Raw genomic sequence first — 22253 nt, 5'->3', positions numbered from 1 at the left:
GCTGTGCCCACGAGGAGGCTGAAAGGACTGACTGTCAGGGTATTTGCCCAAGACCCCGCATCGCCCGACAGCCTCTGCATGAAGAATCAGTGAGCCCGGGATGGGGCAGCCATTAATCTGGGATGTGTGCTCAGCACACCTGCTCCCTGAGGGGGAAGCAGAATATTTGCTCACGATTGTGGCCAAGAAAATAAATAAATCAAATAGCACAGAAGTAGACGTTCCTCCCTCTCTGCAGGGACCACTGTCTCCCCCTTCCCGACCCTGGGAACAGGGGCGCAGAGATGAACGGCCAGCCGGGGTGGGACCTGAACCATGGAGTGGTCACCATGACTCTGTGTGCCCTGGGCTCACGGGACAGAGCTTGGGGCGGCAGGGGTGGGGGTGGGGTAGGTTTATACATCCGTGGGATAATCCTACACGTACTGCGCTGACATTTAAGTCATTTCTCGGGTGGTGGGAGGGACTGTGACTGGGAAGGCGTTTCCTTCCACAGTGATGGCAGCGTCCATCTGTACCTAGACCAGCTGGCGGACGGCACAGCAAGTGTCCTGGGCGCCACTGAACTGGGCGCTTTTAAACGGCTGATGGTTGATGTTCTGTTATGTGAATTTTACATCCAGATTAAAAAAAATCAGTTGTCAGTACCTTGGAGACCTTTCCACGCGACTTTAACTCCACTTGTGGACAGCCAGCTTGTTTCTGAGTCTCTGTGACTGTAAATCGTGCTTCAGAACAACCTCCCTGCACTCCCTTGACTGCACAGGCACTTCTAAGGGAGGCCTGGAGCGAAGTTACCGAGGGTAGGTGCGCCCACTCTGATGGCGATGCCCAACCTCCCTTCAAGAGGATGCACACTGGGGACTGAAGGTCACCCAGGAAGCTGGCTTCTATCCTGCAAAGTTCTCTCTCCTGGGGAGGCCGGAGGCTGTGAGTGGTCTCTAGCCACGTGTGAAAACCCGAAATACCACGCGTGGAAACTGGGCCTGTGGGGCGCTTTCTCCGCAGTGTAGCTGATGTCGGGTCCCAGTGAAATAAAAGATGGAACAGGCACACCCGCTCCATGCCCGGCTCTACTCCATCCTGAAGCTGGGCACCAGGCCGGCCTCGGGGGTCCTGCGGGGGCCGGACCTTGGCCTCCCAGCTCAGAGGACCCCCTGCCTTCTGACCCCACAACCACGCCCTCCCGGTCCCACACCTGGGGACCACCTTCACTGATTTCCAAGAAAGAAAACAAAATCCGCTCCCCCACGTGGGGTCCATTCTAGCCTCTCCCGAAGCCCCGGCCTGGTCCTCTGGAGACAAGGCGGCCCGCTCGGCCTCTGCAACCGGGCCCTGGCTCTGGTCCTCCTGGGGGCTTATGGAGACAATTTCCCCAAAGATGGGGCTCGCCCTACGACAAATCGTCATACCAGCTGGTCCAGCAGACCACGCTCTGAACCTCGCTCCAGGATACGTCTGGTGTTCGACCCGGATGAGGAATGAACCATCTCCTTGTGGGGAGGCTGTCACCCCCCAGGTCCTCCCTCCCAGCTCTGCACACTCCGCACCCCCTGTGCCCTCGTCAGGCCACCCTCTGTCAGGCCCAGGATGCCCACCGGCCTAACACGGGCAGGTCCGGGGAGAGCATCGCTCTCCCACCTGGCCCGCCCCCCTCACCCCCACTTCCTCCAGACGCAGAGACACCGCTCCTCCCTGGACCGTCACGCCTCCCTCTTCCCCGGAGCTGCCCTCAAGGCCTGCTCACCGGCTCTCTCTGTCCCGAGCACGACGCAGGAAAAGGGACAGTGAGGTGTCTCCCCTCCCTCAACTCCAGCCCCTTCCTTCCTGCCTTTCCTCAGTCAGAAGGGAGTTTATTTTAGGATTTTTTTTTTTTTTGACAGAAAACACCTCAGGAATTACATCTGGAGCAGAATCTTACAAAGGTGATGTCTTCCAAGAATCCAATTACTCAGATTCTCTCTGACGTGAAGTCTTTAACTCCCAAGGGTTTGGGTTCAGCCTGCAGGGGCAAGCATCCCGCAACGGAGAGGCTGGAGGGGTGACCGGGTTCCCAGGGGACGGGAGACACCTTTTACGTCTCAATCCCCAGAAGCACCGAGGCTGCCTCTAATTTTCTGCGAGCTAATTGTTCCGAGGCCCTGAGGGACCCTCCACACCACTTCTGCAGAGACTTCATTCCCTGGCAAGAATAGCCTTTTATTTTAACTTTTTTCTGGTGAGCTTAACCCATTTAATCCCACCTAATTCTTTAATGAAGCTCTGTTTTCCACATGGACTGTCACATTCGTAAATCATTTTCGCTTCTATTCCGGAAGCATTGAAAAGATGGTCAGGTTTGCTTAACTTGAGCTGTGCCTACACTATGTCAAAAACAAAAACAAAAACAAGAAACGCAAACAAAAGCAGTTAATCAATTCGATCGTCAATGGGTTAAGCTGCTTGCTTTGCTGAACTAGCTAGTGAGTTAGTCAAAATGATTTAAGGGAATTAAGTGGATTCCCTTAAAACGATCAACTCTTACAGACAGCTTGATTCCAGGAACTCTCCCTGGTAATTTTGGTGCTCCCTCCCTTTCTCCTCTGAACTTTGGGGGATTCTGCAAAGTCTGGTGATGTCACGTGGCTGAGTCGTGCAGAAACAGTGTAAGGCACGTCATCCAGGACCCAGCACCCGTCGGGGAAGCGCTGATAACCTGGTGCTGCAGGCATGGAATGCGGGCTATAAATAACCAGAATCCTGAGAATTTTCAGTTCTTCCTGTGGGGAGTTCAGCAGACTCATATCTACAGATTTCAAAGGGACTCAATTTAGTTTTTTAGAAAGTGCAAAGGGGCATACATGGACCCTCCTTGTGGTCTCAGAGGGCTTCCTGGCGGTAAACCCCCAAACGAAAAGTTTGCTCTCAACTGCCACTCTGGGCAATGGCTGGACTCAGACGGGGGCCCTGTATCAGCCAGGAGCCAGGCTTTTTCCTTAACTTTGAAAAGATTATATTCCGAGCGCATCTTGGAAGGCAGAGCTGTGTTCTAGGTGATTTTTCTTCCATCCCCCTCCAGCTCCCCTCTCTGCCGCTCAGCTCACGTGCCTGCAGCTTGCAGGGCACCTGACTGGGGCCAGCGCCTGCACTGGATGCTCCCTGCCTCCGTCTTTGCAAGCCTAGGTCTCCAGACCCCGAACCATGCAGACCTCAAACTCACGTCCACACATGCACATACACACATACGCATGCACTCCTCACTGTAACTTAAAGATGTTGGCCCCTTCTTCAAAGCCTCCTGAGAATTTCTCCCCTTTATGGTGGATTTTCAAATACAATGATCAGAGCAGTCGAGGAGGGAGAGACATGAAGGTCTATCAGTTGTGATGAGGTACGAGCCTTCAGAGCCCCTGCTGAGAGCAATCGTCTGTCTAGGTCTCAGTTTCCCGCCCGCAAAATGAAGGCAGCTGATAAAAAAGAATGAAATCATGCCATTTGCAGCAACAGGGATGGACTCAGAGAGGATCACACTCAGTGAAGTAACTCAGACAGAGAAGGCCAAATATGTGACAGCACTCATATGTGGAATCTAAAAAACAAGAAGACGTAAATGAGCTTATTTACAAAACAGAAACAGACTCAGACACAGAAAACAGACTTATGGTTACCAAAGGAGGAAAGGTGGGGAGGGATAAATTGGGAGTTTGGGATTAGCAGATACAAACTACTACATACAAAATAGATAAAAAACAAGGTCCTGCTGTGCAGCACAGGGACCTATATTCAATATCTTGTAATGGCCTATAACGGAAAAGAATCTGAAAAAGAATATTTATCTATGTGTAATTGAATCAGTATACTGCACACCGGGAACTAACACAATGCTGTAAATCAACTATGCTTCCATAAAAACAAATTAATAAGAAATAAAGTAAAATGAGGGAGGCTGTGTTTGCCACAGGTTGAGAAGCACGGGTAGGGTCCCGTTTTCAAGCCTCTTTAAGCATCAGCGTGCGGTGGTGCTGGCAAAGAACAAAGTATCCTGCTGCTCCGGGCAGAATAATTAAAGCAAAATCTCCTGAGTCCCACCTCTGTGCCCGCCTGTCACACTGATCACGGGAGATTCCCGAGAAAAGAGTCACCGTGTCATCTGTCTACGGTCGCCCTGCGCAGTCCAGCGGGACTCCCACATTTCGCCCTCGGCTCTGGGGCCCTGTTCACATTCATTAGGGGGAGGAAACAGTCTTTCATTCAGATAAGCAACGTGACTGCTTCAGGATGAGGTCTGTAGTTCCTGGAGTGCTGGGATGTGTTACCGTTAATAAGACGAAGGAAGCTGTCTTTCTGCGGATGGAGGATGGGGGCGGGCGTGCAGCTCAGCCTCTCCCCGCAGAGGCGGTGACTGAAGGGGTGGCAGTGGCTCCCGGGGCCGAGATGGGACTGGCACCACACTGGAGACCAGGTCAGAGGTGCTTCCCCCACTGCCGTCCTCGCAGACCTGGGGGCCCATAGAGCAGACATTAGTGGCAGCAGCTCTTTGCGGAAAACCGCCCTCAGCAGTCTTGTCGCTTCAGCAACGTTGTCACCACATTTAAACCAGGCACCCCCACGCTCTACTCAGCTGGGCACAAACACACCTCTCAGGCCCTTTGATCACACAATACCTTGCCTCATCTGTTGGTTCTTTCCATGGATCAAAGAAGAAGGAATGGAGAGTACGTACTTAACAGATGACCACGTCGCTTCCACGCTTCCCCTTCGTGGTCTTGCGGACAGACTGCATGAACGAAAGGGCATCTGAGCAAAGATTACAAGACGTCGACAAGTCTGCATGTGGTGGGGGGTGGCGACGGGCCTAACCCCCATCTCCACGATTACCTGAGGTTGCCTCCCATTTTCCCTTTAAAACCCTTCATGGTCAAGCAGACCCTTCGGGATGGTTTCTGGGGACACACATCTGCCTTCTCCCCAGATGGCCAGCATTCTGATTAAAAGCAACTTTCCTTTCCACCAACACTTGCCTCTCAGGAGTTGACTTTCGAGCGGCCGGCCCCGAGTCAGAAAGTCAGACCACGAGGTAGTCACTCAGAGAGGACTTACCTGGAGGTGCAAGGACCCCCCCAGATATACGGTGGGGGGCAGGGTTGCGGCTTACATCTGTGTTCAAAACAGATTACAGGATGAGCTATAATTCGGTTATAGTTATGTATTACACAATCCTTATTAAACATAATAAACTATAATAGATTATGAGCACTAACGGTGGCACACGACGAGCGTTTAGAACTTTGGTCTTTATACCCAGAGGCTGCATCAGATTCCGAACGGAGCCAACACAGCCAGGAAGGTTTAATACTTCACATTCGACAGAAGCAGATCCGGGTCCCATTCGCAGTGGGCAATCCAGTTTTCCGGCCTTCGTTTCGTCAAATCCTTTCAATCCATCGTTCCCTGGCTCCATCAGCCCCACAGGCTCCCTCCGCTTCCTGCTCTATTCTAGGGGGCGGGCTCGGCTCCAGGGTAAGTGGTCTCTCTCACCCTGAGGGAACTCGCTCATCCGCCTGCTCCCCAATCTCTTCTTCTTGTGAATCTCTCTCTTTCCATCATTCTTTCCTTAAATGTTTAGATTTAAAGTCTTTTGCCATTTTTTCGTACTTTTCGCCCAGCTTTATGAAGTTACCAGCTATAAACAAGAAAGGACATTAATAAGGTACAGGAAGTCAGAAGCCACGTTTTGCCCCCTTCTGCTCGCCACAGAAAACGCCAGAAACAACATCAGATAAAAAGCCGTCGGGGGGCTCTGTACCCAGAGCCAGCGGGGGGAAGCCGTCCTGCGTGCTTACACTCGGTGGTGCTGGTTTTGGCAAAGGACAGCCGATGACGACATCCTTGTGGCACCGGAGGACAGCTTTTCATTTAGTGAAGACCAGCTGGGGTGTGTGGATTTGAAATCATGTTTCAACGAGCTGATTCTTCTCAGTATTGCAGGGAAGTGCTTTTCTATTAGAAAAAAGGCCAGCTTTGGAGCAGAAGGAGGAGTCTGCCTGCTGGCCAGGACGGACGCGCCGCCCTGTGTCTCTGGCAGTGCTGCTGTTAGCGCCAGCCTGGAGGCGCTTGTCGATCGTGTCCCCCTTGTGACAGCGGATTCATCCTCGTCTACAGGACACTGAGAAGTATCCTACACGAACCCAGTGTCCACCTCCTGCTCAGCCAACAAGGCCAGCCGGCCGGTCACACAACAGCGTCCCTGGGAGCCCACCCACGTGGGGCGGGCACGTCTCAGCGGCGGGGGATGGGCTGAAAGCTGGAGTTGCTGTGTTTTGGTAAAGAGACTCCCAAAGCACGTCTGCAGGGTGGCCACCCAATTCTGGAAACACAGATGAATACCTGATACAAGGTTTAATACTCCATGATGAAATAATTTCACTGGTGTTTCCAGACCTGGTGCCACCACGTCCCAAAAGGGGTGGAGCCCACTGCACAGGAGAGAGCAGAGCCAGACCCCGCGCTGCGCCATCGCCCTGGACGTCCGGGCATCGGGCCAACCGGTCACAGATGCCCACGTGAGTCAGATAAATAGGTTCATGCGTAATAAAGAGATCACCGCCTCTGCCTTCTAGCTGAGCCCGCACCCTGCAGTCACGGAGGACGCTGAGCGAGCCGATTAGCAGCGTTCATTGCTCTCCCCCGTCCCACGAGAGTGCTTCATGCTAGATCCCGAGTAATCCAAATCCCAGCGCTCAGCATTCCGCCGTCTCTCCCCAGCCCGTGCGTGCCCCCGACTCCCCCGCCCCGCCCCGCCGTTAGACGGTCAGCAGCTGCAGCATCCTGCTCTGGGGAAGCCTGTGGTCTTGACGCGGGAAGCCCCATAAAAAGACCCGCAGGACCCCCAGGCAGGGCCACTACTCTCCTGCCAACACCATCTGGTTCCCTGGCCCACAGACTCTATCTCACTTTTTGCCTCTGAACCGGCTTACTTACCCCTAAAATTCTATTGGTTCCCTGAGCTCACTTCTGACTGGTTATTTCCTTCACTCCTGATTGGTTATTTCTCTTCCTCCTGATTGGCCCATTTCCCTAACTTCTGATTGGTCCATTTGTAGTACTTTATTTGCATGGAGCTCACTCCTGATTGGTTATTTCTCTCCCTCTTGATTGGTCCATTTCTACAAAGTTTGTTCCTAATTAGTCAACTTTTGTTATAACTTATTTGCATATGATGTTGCTAAGTGTAAACTGGCAGCCTATAAAAGCCTGTGTAAAGCTATGTATGGGTTTTAGAGTGTGGAGTGTTAACTCCTCTGTGCCTGCTGGCGTAATAAACCTGAGTTCTCCAACTCTCTTGAGTGCTGCTTGGTTTCTCCCCTGGATCCAGGTTGCTGTCACAGCTGAGCTGTAACACGTTTTTTCTGCAACAGTCTCTCTAGCAAGGAGGCTGCAGTGTCTCTGGACTTCTTCTGTGTCAGCTGTGTGTGTGTGTGAGAAAGAGAGAGTGGGCGAGAGACAGATACAGACACAGAGAGGGAGAGAGACAGAGACAGAGAGAGACAGAGAGGCAGGGAGAGACATACACACACACACACAAAACACACAGAGACAGAGAGAGAGGAGCTGTAACATGCCTACAGCCTGGCCTCCACATCCTGTTTGCTGTATTCTATTAGGAGCAACAAGCTAAAGGCAGTGAATTAGGAGAATTAGACCTTACCTTTTGATGGGGAAAGAGTCAAAGAGTTTGTGGGTATGTTTTCAAATCACTGTAGACGTTTCTGGCCTTTGCACAAGAAGAAGCACAAGCAGAGGCACCTGAGTGGCTCAACTGTGTGATCAAAACCCAGGCTCCTTCGCCTCCTTTCTTCTTAGCATCTTTAAGGAGTTGGCTTCTCATGTTATGTTCACACAATGGCTGCTGCCTCTCCAGCCATCACATCTGTCATCCAGGCAGGATGAAGGCTGAATGCGGTTTGTCTCCCATGCCCAACTCCCTGCTTGAGCGGGAAAGCAAAAGCTTTCTCATAAGCCGTTCAGCTGACTTCCTCTTAGATTTAATGGCCCCAGATTGTGTGGCATGGCTGCCAGGAGCTCAGCTGGGCTGGGAGAGAGCACTGAGCAGTCAGGGGTTAAAGAGCAGCCGAAGAAAGCCACAAGGAGTAACAGTGAAGCCTCCAATCACCCAGTGCAATGACACCAGCGCAAGGCGATGTGCAGAAAGCACCTACCACACTCAGGAGGCTGGAGTTAAGGACTTGGGGAACGGGGCAGGGAGGGGGCCAGGTGCAGGAGAAGGGCCAGATATGCAGAAGTGCTGAGTCCTGGAGAGGAAGCGTCTTCAAGGTTCCCCCTGGAGGAGACCTAGGAATTGAGGCACCAGGCTCCCTGAGAGCCTGCAGCCCCGCCGTGCACCAAGCTCTGGGAGGCTCCCACCCGAGGTCTCCCAGGGAAAGCCTTTCAAATGGCCTTGTTGTGCCAGAGAAACCGCAGGCAGGTTTTCAACCAGGAGCCGGACTCCTCAGGCCCCACCTCGCTACTGCAGAGGCTGGAAAGCTGAGAATTTTTTTCTCTAACCTCTACAATAAAAGAAGACAGGGGTACAGGGGCCGGAATGTATGTTGAGGGAACAGAGCAACATTACCTGTCAAACAGCGTAAATTCCCAGAAAGGATGCTCGACTTCATGATAGATATGTGGACGTTTATGATGCAACTGTGAATTTTTAAACATATTCTAATGTGTATATGTAATAGACATCAAGGAAAAGAAAGAGAGAAAATGTGAGTATGAGAAGAGAAAGCCAGGGAAAAACCGGGGAAGGAGGAAATGAGAGGAATGGGCAGGGACAAAGATGGCTCCTCTGAAGCCCAGGAGGATGGGAGGGAGGGACCCCAGGAGGATGGGAGAGGAGGGGAGGGACCCCAGGACAACAGGAGGGGAGGGAAGGTACCCCAGGAGGACAGGAAGGGAGATCGGGGGCCCCACAGGACAGAGGGGAGGCTGGGGACCCCAGGAGGATGGGAAGGGAAGTTTGGGACCCCACAGGACAGGAGGGGAGGTCAGGGACACTGCAGGATAGAAGCAAGGTCAGGGACCTGAGGTTCAGTTTCTCAGCCCCAGGTCAGGTTGGTGTTGGTTTCATTGGATGTGCAATGGGTGTCAGGCCTATGTGCCCTGTCCCTCTGCCTTGTCTCACTGCATCATGAATTTGTTTTTGCCTGTTTTGGGCAGTAGTAGATAACCCCTCTGTTAGCAAAAAAGACGGATAATCCAGAATGAATCCTGCAGTTTTCCAGACCCTTCCTCAAGCAGAAGGTTCTGGAAATGAACGCACCCTACCCCCCATGTTTCAGAACCACCCCCTCTGTGAGACTTTCAGCTGCCGAGGATTGACTGTGCTCATGTTAAAAAAGAAAATTCTTCCTGCTAAATTCATTTCTTTAACACTTAATTTTTTTCTGCCAAAGTCGGATGAATTAGCAGTGACTTGGCAGCCAATTAAAATTCACAGTAATTTTGTGACCCTTGGGTCAGAAACAGCTTTCCTACGACCCGTAGGAGGGGTGTCTCTGGGGTTTGTTGGGCGTGAGAGAATTTCACACCCTGCCTGGGGTGCTGACCCCTGAGCGGGGTGACGGCAGCATCTGAGCAGCCAGGTGGCCCTGAGTTCCCCTCCAGGCAATTTCTCAGCACGAGCGAGAGGCTCTGAGGCCACAGCCGCCCAGCAGGGATGCTCAGCCGCTGGTCGCTGTCCATGTGGATCAGGAAGAGACGCGGGAGAGGGTGAGAGCAGGGCTGGACCACTCTCCCGGGCGGGGGGAAGGGCGCTGTCACTGGGGTGTCACTCATGTGACAAACACTCTCACAGTGCAGTCAGTCTTCTTCCCATGGGCCAGCGACAGGACCGTTCGGCTCAGTGTCCGTCAGAGACTCTCTCCGGATGTAAAACTCACTTAGAATTTCCCCATTCCGGCAGGATTAGAAAGCTCTCAAATTCCTGGTCGTGGACAATCCTTTTTTGTTGAGGGTCATTCCACAGAGAAAAAACACTCTTCAGCCTTAAGTCATTAAAAGGACTGGACTCAGGCAGAAGGGCCCTTCATGTCTCTGTGCTACAGAAGAGCGAACGCTTTCCAGCTCGGAGCATCAGGGACAATGACATGTCACTGACGCTGTGCGTCAGAGGGACAGAAGAGAAAGACTGTACAAAAAGAAACGCAAGCAGGGCCAGCAGCCGGAGGGCAGAGGTGGAGAGACTTCTATCCACCGCATCCTCACAGGCGCTAAATCTGGACCAGGGAAACAGGGATTTTAACCAGCTGCCAAGCATTGGGGTCATGTGTGGCACAGAAAACAAACTTGTGTTTTCTCCTTGTCAGTTTTAAACAGAGGGGCTGTCACTCGAGCCAGTGTAGCTACTACGCGCACAGCAGGGGGACCCAGCGCTGCCGGCATCCTGTCTCAGCACGATGTCATCGGGCCGTCCCTCCACCATGCTCCACCAGCCTGCCCATGACACTTGTTGTCCGGGTGCCAGCAGCTCCCGGGCTCCGCCGCAGCCCTCTGTCCCAGGAAAGGGGACCTGGGTGACACTGCTCTTCCAGGAGGCAGCCGCTGAGAGCGCATCTCCCTGGCCCGCTGTCTGGCCCCCTCAATTACATGGGTCACATGCAATCTTCCCAGTTACTGGTCTGGGGCCGATTTCCTTCAAGTCAATTTAACAAAAGAATATTAAATAAAATATTATGACTGGGTGCTGGTCTCTGTGTCCAGACCACGTTTCTGGGTAGGATCTCAGAAGAGCTGTCCGACCCTTGGCAACCTGGCAAGAGTGGCCGAAGCCCCAGAGAGCCCGCAGGTGTCTAGGGAAGAGGGCATATTAATTCACCCCACGAGTATTTACCGACGCCACCCCTTTCCTAGTCTCAAGGGACTGACATTCTAGCAGGGGAGATGCATAACAATCTGTCATCGAACGAACAATGAGCTGAGCCGCTCCCAGCACCTGCTCTAGAGAGCAGGACCCCAGCCAGCGGGATGAGAACGGGCTCCCTCAGCCAGGTGGTCGGCGCAGGTCCCAGGCCGACTCTGAGGCCAGAACAAGCGTCTAGAGGAGCCGGCAGGACTCGGAGCAGGAGCGGATCCCAGGCGGGCGCCCTGGGGGGCGGCACTGGGTCTCACTCCATCTGTGGTGGGAGCCAAGGGCGGATGTCCCGCCGGGTCATGGTGGGGCCCTGGCCGCAGAGCAGGGACGAAGGGCCAGGCCACTCTGATCACTCTGCACAGGAGGGCCCATCCCGTCAGCTCACCTGGAATCCGTGAGCTTGGTGTGCGCCTGACAGGCTGGTTTTCAATCGCATGTTAGGTCATTACATCCTTAGAACAGGGGCTGCCCTGAGCCGTCCTGAAGAATTCACTCTGATCCAGTGACCGTGAAAGCACCCGCTTTGAACACAACAACAGGCCTGGGAGAAACAGACCAGCAGGTCTGGAATCCGAGGCTGCAAAACAAGATTCCACTGATTAGTGGTCCTTCCTTCCCACCCGTGCTCACGGCCGCATCTCCAGCACCCAGCACAGAGGCAGACACGTAGCTATTTGCTGAAAGCATTCATATGTTAGCCCAGTAAAAGCTCAAGAAATACAATCAAACCTCAGGAGTACAGTGCCCCAACCAGCTCACAAAGCAGCCCTGGACACGAGCCTTGGCATCTGAAGGCCATCCTGGTAGAAGGGTGGGATGGGCCCACACCCACTCCAACCTCAGTGTGCCGGCATCCAGCATCCGGGGCTGCTCAAAGTGTCCTGAGCTGCCTGACCACGCGGACGGTTCCATCTCCGGCCCGGCCCCCGGCCCTCCACGCCCTCACCCTCCAGAGAGACCCGGCAGACAGCGTCTCACTGACCCAAAGGGCCCTGTGGGCAGCAGCCCCCTGCTTCCCAGTGGCCTTCTCCTCTGCCTCCTCCCCACTCTGCCCCCTGAAACAGGGGAGTCTCTTGTGGGAGCGATTGAGCCCTAAATCACTATTTTTATTTCTTGGAGCAAACTTAAGGCTGAGAACGGTTCTGGAATGACCGCCCTGGGGACAAAAGCCCATCTGGAAGGATGAAGAATGTGAAACGGATCCTTCCGCGATCCCCACAAGAACAATTACCGTATCTTCCTTTCCGAGAATTCCTGCCAATTCTTTATGGGGTCACCAGAAAGTTACATCGTAAGTGGAAACTGCATGGACTTATCTGGGGGGTGGCCCCCTGGTGGGAGGAAACCACGGAAACAGTGACAGCCGGCAGACAGGATGTGTGCACGCTGGGTCCTTCACGTCAGGAGGCGGAGTGGGGTCATTCGTCCATCCCCAGTTATCTTTTAAGTGACTACTGCGTGCCGGGCACCGAAGGCACTGGGGGGAGCCGTGAGCCACCCAGCACTGCCCTCCTGGGGTTGATGGTTTCCTGGCCTTGGAAGACAGGCCATAAAGGCTCACGAAATACAGTGTCCAAGGTTAGCGTGTGACTTTCAGTCCTGCTTACAACACAGTGTGAAGAGAAAGTGCTTTTCCTCCATTATAGCCGAGAGTGGGATGGGCTCGTGGTCACAGTGTGAAAACCCCGGGAGTAACGGGACTTGGCCTTTCTGTGCCCTCCGTCTCTTCCCCAGCTGCAGAGCTCAGCTGCGAGGTGTCCGGCAAGGGGCCCGTCCTGCTGATGCTGTCACCGTGGGGACGACGCGTGTGGACGTGAACCACCAGGTTCTAACTCAACCGTGGCGACTTGATTAGGTGGTGAGCACGCGTGATCACAGAATCACCGAGCGGCTGTCACTCCCCACCTCACGGCTGGACACGACCCGGCTCCAGGGAAAAGTGTCCATCGTGTCATCTCCTTTAGCGTCAGTAGCTCTTACATTTCAGCGTCAGAAGGATCCTCAATGAGTCTGTAACCGAGAGGTCCCAGCTTCTCCCCTAGAAACCCAGACTGAGGTCTGGGGAAGGGTCCAGGAAGGCGCATTTTACCACCGTCCCCGCTGATTCTGCTGCAGGGGGCACCATCCTTGGAGACCCACTGCCCCCAGACCTCCAGCCCCTCCCCCAGATCCCAAGCGTCTTGGCCGGGAGCTCCCCTTGGAAGGGATGGTGGTTGGAGCAGTCCGTTACTGGTTAAGTTTCTTCCTTTCTCTCATACTTTCAGCAAATACCATTTAGCAACGGATAAGTCTCAGGACCGGAGGTCCGCCTTACCGGAGGTAAGGACGTGTGTGCGCCAGCCACGGGCCCTGGAGGCAGAAGACCTCAGGACGACAGCGGGCTTGGCTGTGCTGAGCCCGCCTGACTGCGTCTGCTGCTCAAACACCCGAGCTTCTTTCTTCATCTCCTTCAAGTCTCTACTGGGCAACTCCTTTCATGGAAACCTCACTGGATCACCCTACATTAAACTCACACGAACCCAGGAACTCCTGGGTTCCCCAGAGTGCCCCCCAGCCCCGGAATAGCAGATCTCTGCTTCTAGCTGCTCCCCTCCCTCTGGCACCGGACCCCTGACCCACCACGGGTCCTGCTCCAAGGCGTACCCAGAGCCCTCTGCTCCTCCAAGCCCCAATGCTGTGCCTGGAGTGGCAGCTGCCCCCTCCCCATGGCACCCCAGCTTCTGCCCCAGCCCCCCTCAGATTGCTCTCCACACAGCACCAGAGCCACCCTGTTCAAATCAAAGTCTGACCCGGTCACGTCTCTGCTCCAAGCCGGCTCTCTGCATCACTCCAAATGACAGCCCGAGCCCTGGTGAGAGCCCACTATGTCCCGGCTGCCCCTCCCTCCCCCAGCACAGCCGGGCAGTCCCACGGGGGCACCTGTGAGCTTCGCTTCTTGGAATCCTCTCCCTCGCTGTGTCCCCACCGCCTGCTTCCTCATCTCCCCCGTCTCTAACCAGCTGTCGCTCCTCAGTGGCCTCCTGTCTAGTCTCTGGACACCCCTCCTTTTCCCCATCACTCCCCCTCTTTGCACTGGCATCTCTCTATCTTTCGATTTTCACCTTGTTTCTTGTCCCTCTGCCTCCTGGAACGCAGCTCCATGGAGGAGGCTGCTCTGCCGCATCCCTGGGGCCTGCAAAGCTGCTTAATCCATGAGTTGAGTTAAAGAGTGAACAAAAATAAATAAAATTATAATCCCTCCACACTATCTCCTCTCTGATCTATTTTCTCTGTAGGATTGACCTTCACCACCCCCGCCCCACAGTATCGTGCACAGTTTACATACTCACTTCGCTGGCGGCCCGCCTTTCCTGACTAGACCTTACGAGCCAGGACTTCCACCACACTCACACTCGCATCCTTATTGCCGAGAAGGGCACTTGGGTCTTACACTTAATAAACACCCACTGAGTGAGTGATCTCTCGTGCAGAGTTAGTGTTTGCGCAGAGTACCAGGTGGACGCTTAGCAAGACCGGGGGAGTTAAAGTGTGGTCATTTACACACTCGTGTGAGCAGGACCGGGGTCAGAATTTGGGTCTGTGCTGGCACAGTGCACCGCCCATCTGCACAAGGAGGCCTGGGAGCAGAGGCCGGGTGGGGCCGAGCAGGACGGCTCTCTGGGCTGCAGACCCTCCTGTCCTCTGCCCTGGCCCCTGCTATCTGTCATAAACAACAGCCAGAGCCTGTCTGTGCGCCTCTTCCCTAGGGAGTATGGGTCTGGGGTCCCCACCTTCCTCACTACGGTCCCTCTTGCATGGCCTGGTGAGCTGACTGCCTGCGGATTCTTTTTAAATTAAGTAAATAACTTAAATGATTGAAGTTGAGTTGATTTACAATGTTGCATTAGTTTCAGCTTACTGCAAAGTGATTCAGTCATGAGTGTTTTTCTTCAGATTCTTCCATGATAGGTTATTACAAGGTATTGAATACAGTTCCTGTGCTCTACAGGGGGACCCTGTTATTTATCTGTTTTATATACAGTAGTGAGTGTCTGCAAATCCTAAACTCCGAATTTATCCATTCCCTACTTTCCCCTTTGGTGACCATAACTTTGTTTTCTATGTCTGAGAGTCTATTTCTGGTTTGTAAATAAGTTCATTTGTGTCATTTCTTTAAGAGTCTACATGTAAGTGACATCATGTAAGTGACAAAACTTGTCTTTGTCTGATTCACTTGGTATGATAATCTCTAGGTCCTTCCATGTTGCTGCACATGGCAAAAATCCCATTCTTTTTTATGGCTGAGTAGTATTCCATTGTAAAATATACCACAACCTCTTTATCCAGTCATCTGTCAATGGACATTTAGGTTGTTTCCGTGTCTTGACTACTGTAAATAGTGCTGCTGTGAACATTGGGGTGCAGGTGTCTTTTCTAATTAGAATTTTCTCCAGATCTATGCCCAGGAGTGGGATTTCTAGATTTCATTTATTCTTTTGTTTTCTCCACTGGGTTGTAAGGTTTGTACAGGCAGGGGTCATTTCTGTCTTGTTCACTGCTGTACTTTGAGCCTGACACAGAGTTGGGTTCACAGTCGGTACCCAATGAAGGATGGTTAGTTTAATGATGGAGGGAAAGGAAGACTCAGGCAAACAAAATGGGTGAAGAGGACTCAGGGGATCAGAGAGGGCAAGTGTGCTGTGCACCCGGGACCGAGGTTTCTGTGAGGCATCACATACAGAAATGTACAAGCAGATACAGAAGACTATGGCAAACACGGGGGGTCCTGGGTAGAAAGCTGATCTTTGGTAAGCTGGGGGAACCACTGAATTATTTTGAGCAGAATGGCCCAGGATGCTTCTTTTGGAGGATAATCTGGCGCTGGAAGCAGGTTGAAAGGAGGAGGAGGAGAAAAGGCAAAACAGGCTGCAGTGGCCGCACCAGACAGTGAGAAACACCCAATCTGAACAGCGGCTGAGGGACTGGAAAGGAGCAAAGAGAAGTGAGAAACACTTTGAGGGGAGAACCCGGATGTGGAGGACAAAGGCGGCACCTGAGGCCGGGTCACATGGCTGCAAGAACGGCAATGACTTCCATGGAAAAACAGAGAAACTGCAAAGATGGTGCAATTAGTCAGGAAGAGCATGAGCTTCCTCCAGAACTTTGGAGCTTGAAACATGCCCCGGACAGCCTGGTGGAAATGAATCGAACAGGAAATCCAGGACTAGCATCGAGAAGCACTGTCTCCCTGTGAAGCCTGGATCCTGCAGTGGCCATAAGAAGAGGCAGGTGAACCCTGGCTTTCCAGGACTTCAGCTGATGTGGACATGGAAAGTTTTTGAACATCGTTTAAAGAGTTGTTTAATTTTCCGAAAATATTTAGTGACCTTTTTATTAAATGGGGCAACACTGCGAGCAGCTCGGTGTATTCTTTTACCCCTGGAACTCCTGGACTCAGGGGGGTCCTGCCTTTGGGATGGGCGCTGTCGTGCAGACATCCGACAAGCTGGTGGGAGAACGTACATGATGGAAGTCTGAGAGGATCCGTACCAAGGCGAGTGCTTCACCCCTGCGCTTCGCTGCTCTGCGCAGATCCACGCAGTCCATCCCCTGGAGGCTCAGAGGAAGCTGATGTGTGAAACCAGCAACCTACTAGAATTGAACTTACTTACTACACTTTGCCATCTACCAAAAGCAGATATGCAGGGGTTTTAATTCCACCTGCAATCTTAAAAAATGTTCAGTACAGATGGGGCAAAATGTTAGTATTGGTTAAATCTGGATGGTGGGTACTTGGTGACCTATTATGTTATTTTCTGCACTCTGTAAGCTTGAAACACAGTAGCTTATAATTAAAAAAACAAACTTCAAAAAACAGATGTGCAAAACACGACTGAGATTCTGAGGGTCAGGCAAGTCTGGGAAGATGACCTTCAAGAAGCAATGGAGTGACCCCACTTTCCAAAGTTCCAGTCTCCTCCAAGAACAAAAGGCCATGGTGGTGACTGGAATGTTCGAGGTCATGGGACAGAGGGGGAGGTAGGCATTCTCTCTGCAGGATGTGGGTCCCGTGTGTCTATAACAGTCCTCGCAAGGCCACCGCCAGCCTGGGAAGCCGCAGGCCCACCAGACGCGCTCCCGTGTCGACGATGAAGTGTAACCCAGCACGGTGACAGAGGAATCTCCTCCACATCCAGCCCACCTCGTGCCTCTGAGCCTGGCTTGGTTCCGAGGACGGGGCCACCATGTCACTTACCCCATGGTGCCTTTCCGAGCAAACACACCACAGCTGTGCATCTTGGGCACCACCATCTCCTTCAGGGCTGTGGGACCGAGGGAGGTGGGAAAGAGTCCCCAGTGACAGTCCCTCCCGGCTCCCCAGAGCTTTCCAGTTTCCTGTCCCCTCCTTCGGACAAGCCAACGAGAGCCTCCTTCTGAGAGCTCATGACAGTCTGTTTACGACTTATGCTCTGGGAAACCCAGCATTTCCCAAAGCTGACGGACATCTCCTCTGCCCCCTGCCACATCCTGCACTCAGACCCATGTTGGAAACACAGTGTCAGCCACCACACAGCAATGCTGCGCTGCACCAGCTCTCAAGACTAGATACACGGGCAATCCCGCTGAAAGGACAGGGCCTGGGAACCTGTGGGCTTTAGACTCTGCAAGGAGACGGGGAAAGACGGGACGCTGCCCTGCAGCCAGACCCGAAGTGGAAATCCTCCCAATAAAGCACCTTTCAACAAACCGAAGCAAACCCGCCTCTGATGTTCGAGCCTCTGAAATCGGTCAGCAGCCAGTCCACGGCGCAGGCCCTTGGGAATGGCTCCCACCCACTTCTCTGTGGGAGAAATGAGCCCACTCTCCCTGGGGCTGTGCTGTCTGAGGGCCCCCGACAGTTCCCCCTTCGTCAGGAGCACCCCCTCCTCCCGCTGCATCATCAGGGACAGTCTGCGAGAGTCCTTCCCGTGCCTGCGGGTCCCCATTCCACCCCACCGCCTGTCCCTGCCACCCTCACCACGCGGTGCCAGCCCTGAGACAGACTGGGCCAATGTGCCAATGAGTTCACGGTACCAAGCTGCCAGGACTTTTGGAACAAATAAGACTGAACATTCGGCTCTCGAAGCACCCCAAAGCCAGACCTCCTAACGTCCTTCCATCAAAGCATAGGAGTCCCAGGCTTTACTGTGGGGGAAGACTCGACCAGAGAGAGATTTTTAAGGTCGTACTGCAACCAAAAAGAAATGGACACGTTTCTAGAAACACACAGCCTGCCAAAGGTGAGTCAAGAAGAAGCAGATAATTTGAATAAATCAATCACTAGAAGTGAAACAGAATCTGTAATAATAAAAAAAATCCCTGCAAACAAAAGTCCAGGACCAATGGCTTTGCTGGGGAAGTCCACCAAGAGTACAAAGATCCTCAAACTCTTCCGACAGATTAAAGAGGAGGAAACACTCCCAAATTCATTCTATGAAGCCACCATCATCCTGATACCAAAACCAGACAAAGATACTACCAGAAAAAATATAATAGGCCGACATCTTTGATGAACACAGATGCAAAAATTCTCAACAAAATATTAGCAAACTACATTCAACAACACATGAAAAGGATCATACATTGTGATCAAGTTGGATTCATTCCAGAGTCACAAGGACGGTTCAACATACGCAAATCAACAATGTGATACACCACACCCACAAGAGAAAGGACAAAAAAATGACACAATCATCTCAATAGACAAGACACCATAACTTCTTAGAAGAAAACACAGGCAAAACTCTCTCACTTAAATCTCAGCGCCGCTGCCCCAGGTCAGTCTCCCACGGCAAAAGAAATGAAAGCAAAAATAAACAAATGGGACCCAGTTAAACTTAGAAGCTTTTGCACAGCAAAGGAAACCATCCAAAAAAACAAAAAGGCAACCTATGGAATGGGAGAAAGTATTTGCAAATGATGCGACCGACAAGGGCTTAATTTCCATAGGTTTGAAGCGCAAGGGCACATCGGACCCCCCCCCCCCCGCCCCCGACCCGCAAGGTGCCGACCACGAGGCTGCCTCGCAGGCTGAGGATGCGCCTGCCTGCTGGGGCGTGGTTCGGGGCACCTGCCCCAGACACACACGAGTACTCTGAACTTCCAGGAACCCGCCCTCATCGGCGTGCTCCTCTGGCCTCCCTGAACGCTTTGGGGACACATTCGGCAGGGAGAAACCACCGGTCTCTTCTGCGGGTCACGGAGACACGAACACTGCCCGCCAACGTCATCCTAACAGTGGTAGTCCCCACGGTGTGTCCTGATGAGAGATGATGCAAGTAGTGCAGCCTCTGCTTCTTTATTCCGCCCCCCTCACCTGTCACCTTGGAAGCAGAAAACTACAACGTAACCGCGCTACACCCGTCCCGTCCTGCGGCGCCCCCCCGCGGGACCCGCCCCTGCCGGCAGGGGCCTCCGCCCGCCCCGTGCTCCGCTGGCGCCTGGCTCCCGAGCTAGGCCTCCGTGTGGGTGAGAGGCCCAGCCCGCCGTTCCCCAAGTGCCCTGGAGCAAAACGTCCTTGTTTTCTTTCTCTGGGAAACTGCAGCGCGGCCCCGCCCCACCAGGGAAGCCGGGCTCCCAGGCCTGCGTGGCCGGAATGGTTCCTGCGTCACTGACATCAAAGCGTGGCCGACGCCGCAGGTGAAATGAGGCCGCTCTCCCGGCCGCACTGGAAGCTGGCGCGGCCCACGGGTCCCACAGGGCCAGTCAGAGGTGGCCGGCCGTCTGCTTTGGTTGTTTTGGGGAACAGCTTGATGGCTGGTGTGGCGGCCAGAAAAACACGCAGCCCCTGGGGCCACAGCCTTGGCTCCGTCCTGAATCCTTGAGCGAGGAGCCCCCATCAACCCGCCCGCAGCAGCTCCACTCCCACCCACACTCCTGAGCAAACTTTGTCTTCCTTGGGTCAGCCACAAAGCATCTCTGCATTTTTTTTTATATTAAAAAAACTTTTAAAATGCTCACATGTGCATTAGAGCTGGTCGTATTACCTTTGTAATGTCTGATATTTTCGTAAAAAGTAGAACCTTAAACTTGAAAGTTATAAACAAAAATCAACAAGTGGGAATACCTCAAACGAAAAGGTTCTGCCCAGCAAAGGGAACCATCAACACGATGAAAAGGCAGCCTACTTAGTGGGAGAGAACACCTGCAGATTTTACATCTGTAAGATGAGGGAGATAAGGGGTTACTATCCAAGATGTATAAAGAACTCATACAACTGAACAGCAAAAACAAACAACCCAAGGAATACACGGGCAGAAAATCTGAACAGACATTTTTCCAAAGAAGACACACAGATGGCCAACAGGCACAGGAAAAGATGGCCAGTATTACTGATCGGCAGGGAAACGCAAGTCAAAGCAATAAGGAGGTATCCCCTCCCGTCTGCCAGATGGTTATCATCAAAAAGATAAGAAGTAGCTAGGGCTGGCAGAGGTGTGGAGAAAAGGGAGCCTCCTACACTGCTGGTGAGAACGTAAATTGTTGCAGCCACTGTGGACAACAGTATGCAGGTTCCTTCAAACACTAAAAATAAAACTACCATGTGACCCAGGAATTCCACACCTAGGTATTTATTTGGAAGAAATAAAAACTCTAATTTGAAAAGACACATGCACCCCAGTGTTCACAGCAGCACTATTTACAATAGCCAAGACATGGGAACAACCTAAGTGTCCATCCACAGATGATTGGATAAAGATGTGGTGTATTTATACAATGGAATACTACTCAGCCATAAAAAGGAATGAAATGCCATTTGCAGCACCATGGGTGGACCTGGAGATTATTATACTAAGTGAAGTAAGTCAGAGAAAGACAAATATCATATGATCTCACTTACATGTGGAATCTAAAAACAAACAAACAAAACCGTCAGCTCTTGGATACAGAGAACAGATTGGTGGTGCCAACAGTGTGGAGGGGCAGTGGACAGGGGGTCAAACTTCCAGTTATAAAATATGTAAGTCCTGAGATGTGATGCACTGCGTGAGGACTGTTTTAATGATCCTTACATATTCAAAAGTGGTTCAGAGAGAGGATCTTAAAAGTTCTTATCCCAAGACAAAAATTCCACCGTGTGGGAAAGGATGTTAACTAGACAATGTGGTGACGAGGTCACAACACACACGAGTTACTAGGTCACACACCTGACACGAATATGGTGTCCTGTGCCAACTGTATCTCACTAAAGAAAAAGGTTAGAAGTTCACTTACTCTTAATCTAATCTAAGCTTAGCTTGGGGCCCCAACACAGTGCCCCGTGTGCTGGCTGCGACCTCTCCCCTGAACAGCTTCAGGGATAGGTACCTGTGACCTCTACCCCACCCCCAGGCTCCTCCAGCTCTGGATGGAGGAGGCAGAAGCCCTCCTGCTGTTGAGGATGCCCTGAGTTCGCTGGATCGGCCTCAGTTTTGCCTCTCGACACCTGTGGGCTAAACCGCACCTTCTCCAGGTGCAGGCTGTTTGGGTAGCCGGTGACCACACCCTGGCCCTCCCTCCGAGGTCCCTCCTCCTCCCAGGCGCTGAGCTGCCCGCTGCCCGAGGTTCCCTGAGCATCTCTGATAGGCCGGCCCCTGGAGGACCGTGGTGCTGGGGGGTCTGGCTTGGGGCTCAGCTGTGGCTGCTGCGTGCGGGGCAGACGGCTTTGTTCTGAGCACTATGCGTCCATTCACGCAGTCCAGGGTTTAATGAGCTGTCCTGGGAACCACATTAAACGATGGCTTGTTTCTTCACAGCAACGACATATTTGAGTGGTTGGGTTTTGAAAACCTGAACACAGAGCTGCCATTTACTTACAGATAGACTCTGTCTTGTGATTCGGGCTGTCTGATCTGGACTTTCAGAGAGCTTTTGTGATTCTGATTTTGCCCCTGAATGTATTAGCGTCCCCTCTACTTCTGTGTCACCTGCAGATAAAATAAGCCACTGATTGAAAAAAAAATCTCCTGTCACACAAAAATGCAGAGTGGCGAGGTATGCCTGTAACAGCCTTCTTTCAGATGGAAAAGGACCCATTAATTAGCAGCCGGTCAGTCTGATCCTTCCGGCATCTATAAACCTGCCCAGTCACCCGCCCCTCCCCCAGTGAGCCATTCTTCACGGCCAGCATCATCCAAGCCCCTGTCCCATTTGGAGCAATTACCTACCTTGTGAGTCTTTCAGGAGACAAGACCACCTCTGGGAGAGAAAGGGGGAAGATGCCGGCTGCTGGTTTCCCAGAGTCCTTTGCAGCGCATGTCCAGCCACTTGACCTGGGCGTCAGGCTCAACTTTGATTCGGGAGCCAGAGAGGGCAGGGCAGCTGCCCACCTGACCCAGGAGAGCAGGGTGGGTCAAGGACC

The 22253-nt window shown here is 52.7% G+C and overlaps 1 long non-coding RNA gene across 3 annotated transcripts; it reads right to left on the bottom strand.

Annotated features, from left to right (window-relative positions):
* Window positions 1-2102: 2102 nt before the first annotated feature.
* Window positions 2103-22131, bottom strand: LOC105101614 (uncharacterized). 3 transcript variants are annotated; one of them, XR_010379216.1, is made up of 4 exons: window positions 22060-22131; window positions 11280-11471; window positions 4296-4756; window positions 2103-3568 (listed from the first exon to the last, which is right to left on the bottom strand). It is a non-coding gene; the product is annotated as an uncharacterized LOC105101614 (long non-coding RNA). The 3 variants fall into 3 exon arrangements; XR_010379215.1 differs by lacking the exon at window positions 22060-22131 and adding an exon at window positions 12126-12182 and having other exon boundaries at window positions 2103-4756; XR_010379214.1 differs by lacking the exon at window positions 22060-22131 and adding an exon at window positions 11877-12040 and having other exon boundaries at window positions 2103-4756.
* Window positions 22132-22253: the final 122 nt, after the last annotated feature.

This window comes from Camelus dromedarius, chromosome 36, assembly GCF_036321535.1.
Source record: "Camelus dromedarius isolate mCamDro1 chromosome 36, mCamDro1.pat, whole genome shotgun sequence".
NCBI lineage: Eukaryota > Metazoa > Chordata > Mammalia > Artiodactyla > Camelidae > Camelus > Camelus dromedarius.
The sequence above is the reverse complement of the archived record's forward strand: the minus strand, read 5'-3'. Positions and strand labels throughout refer to the sequence as shown.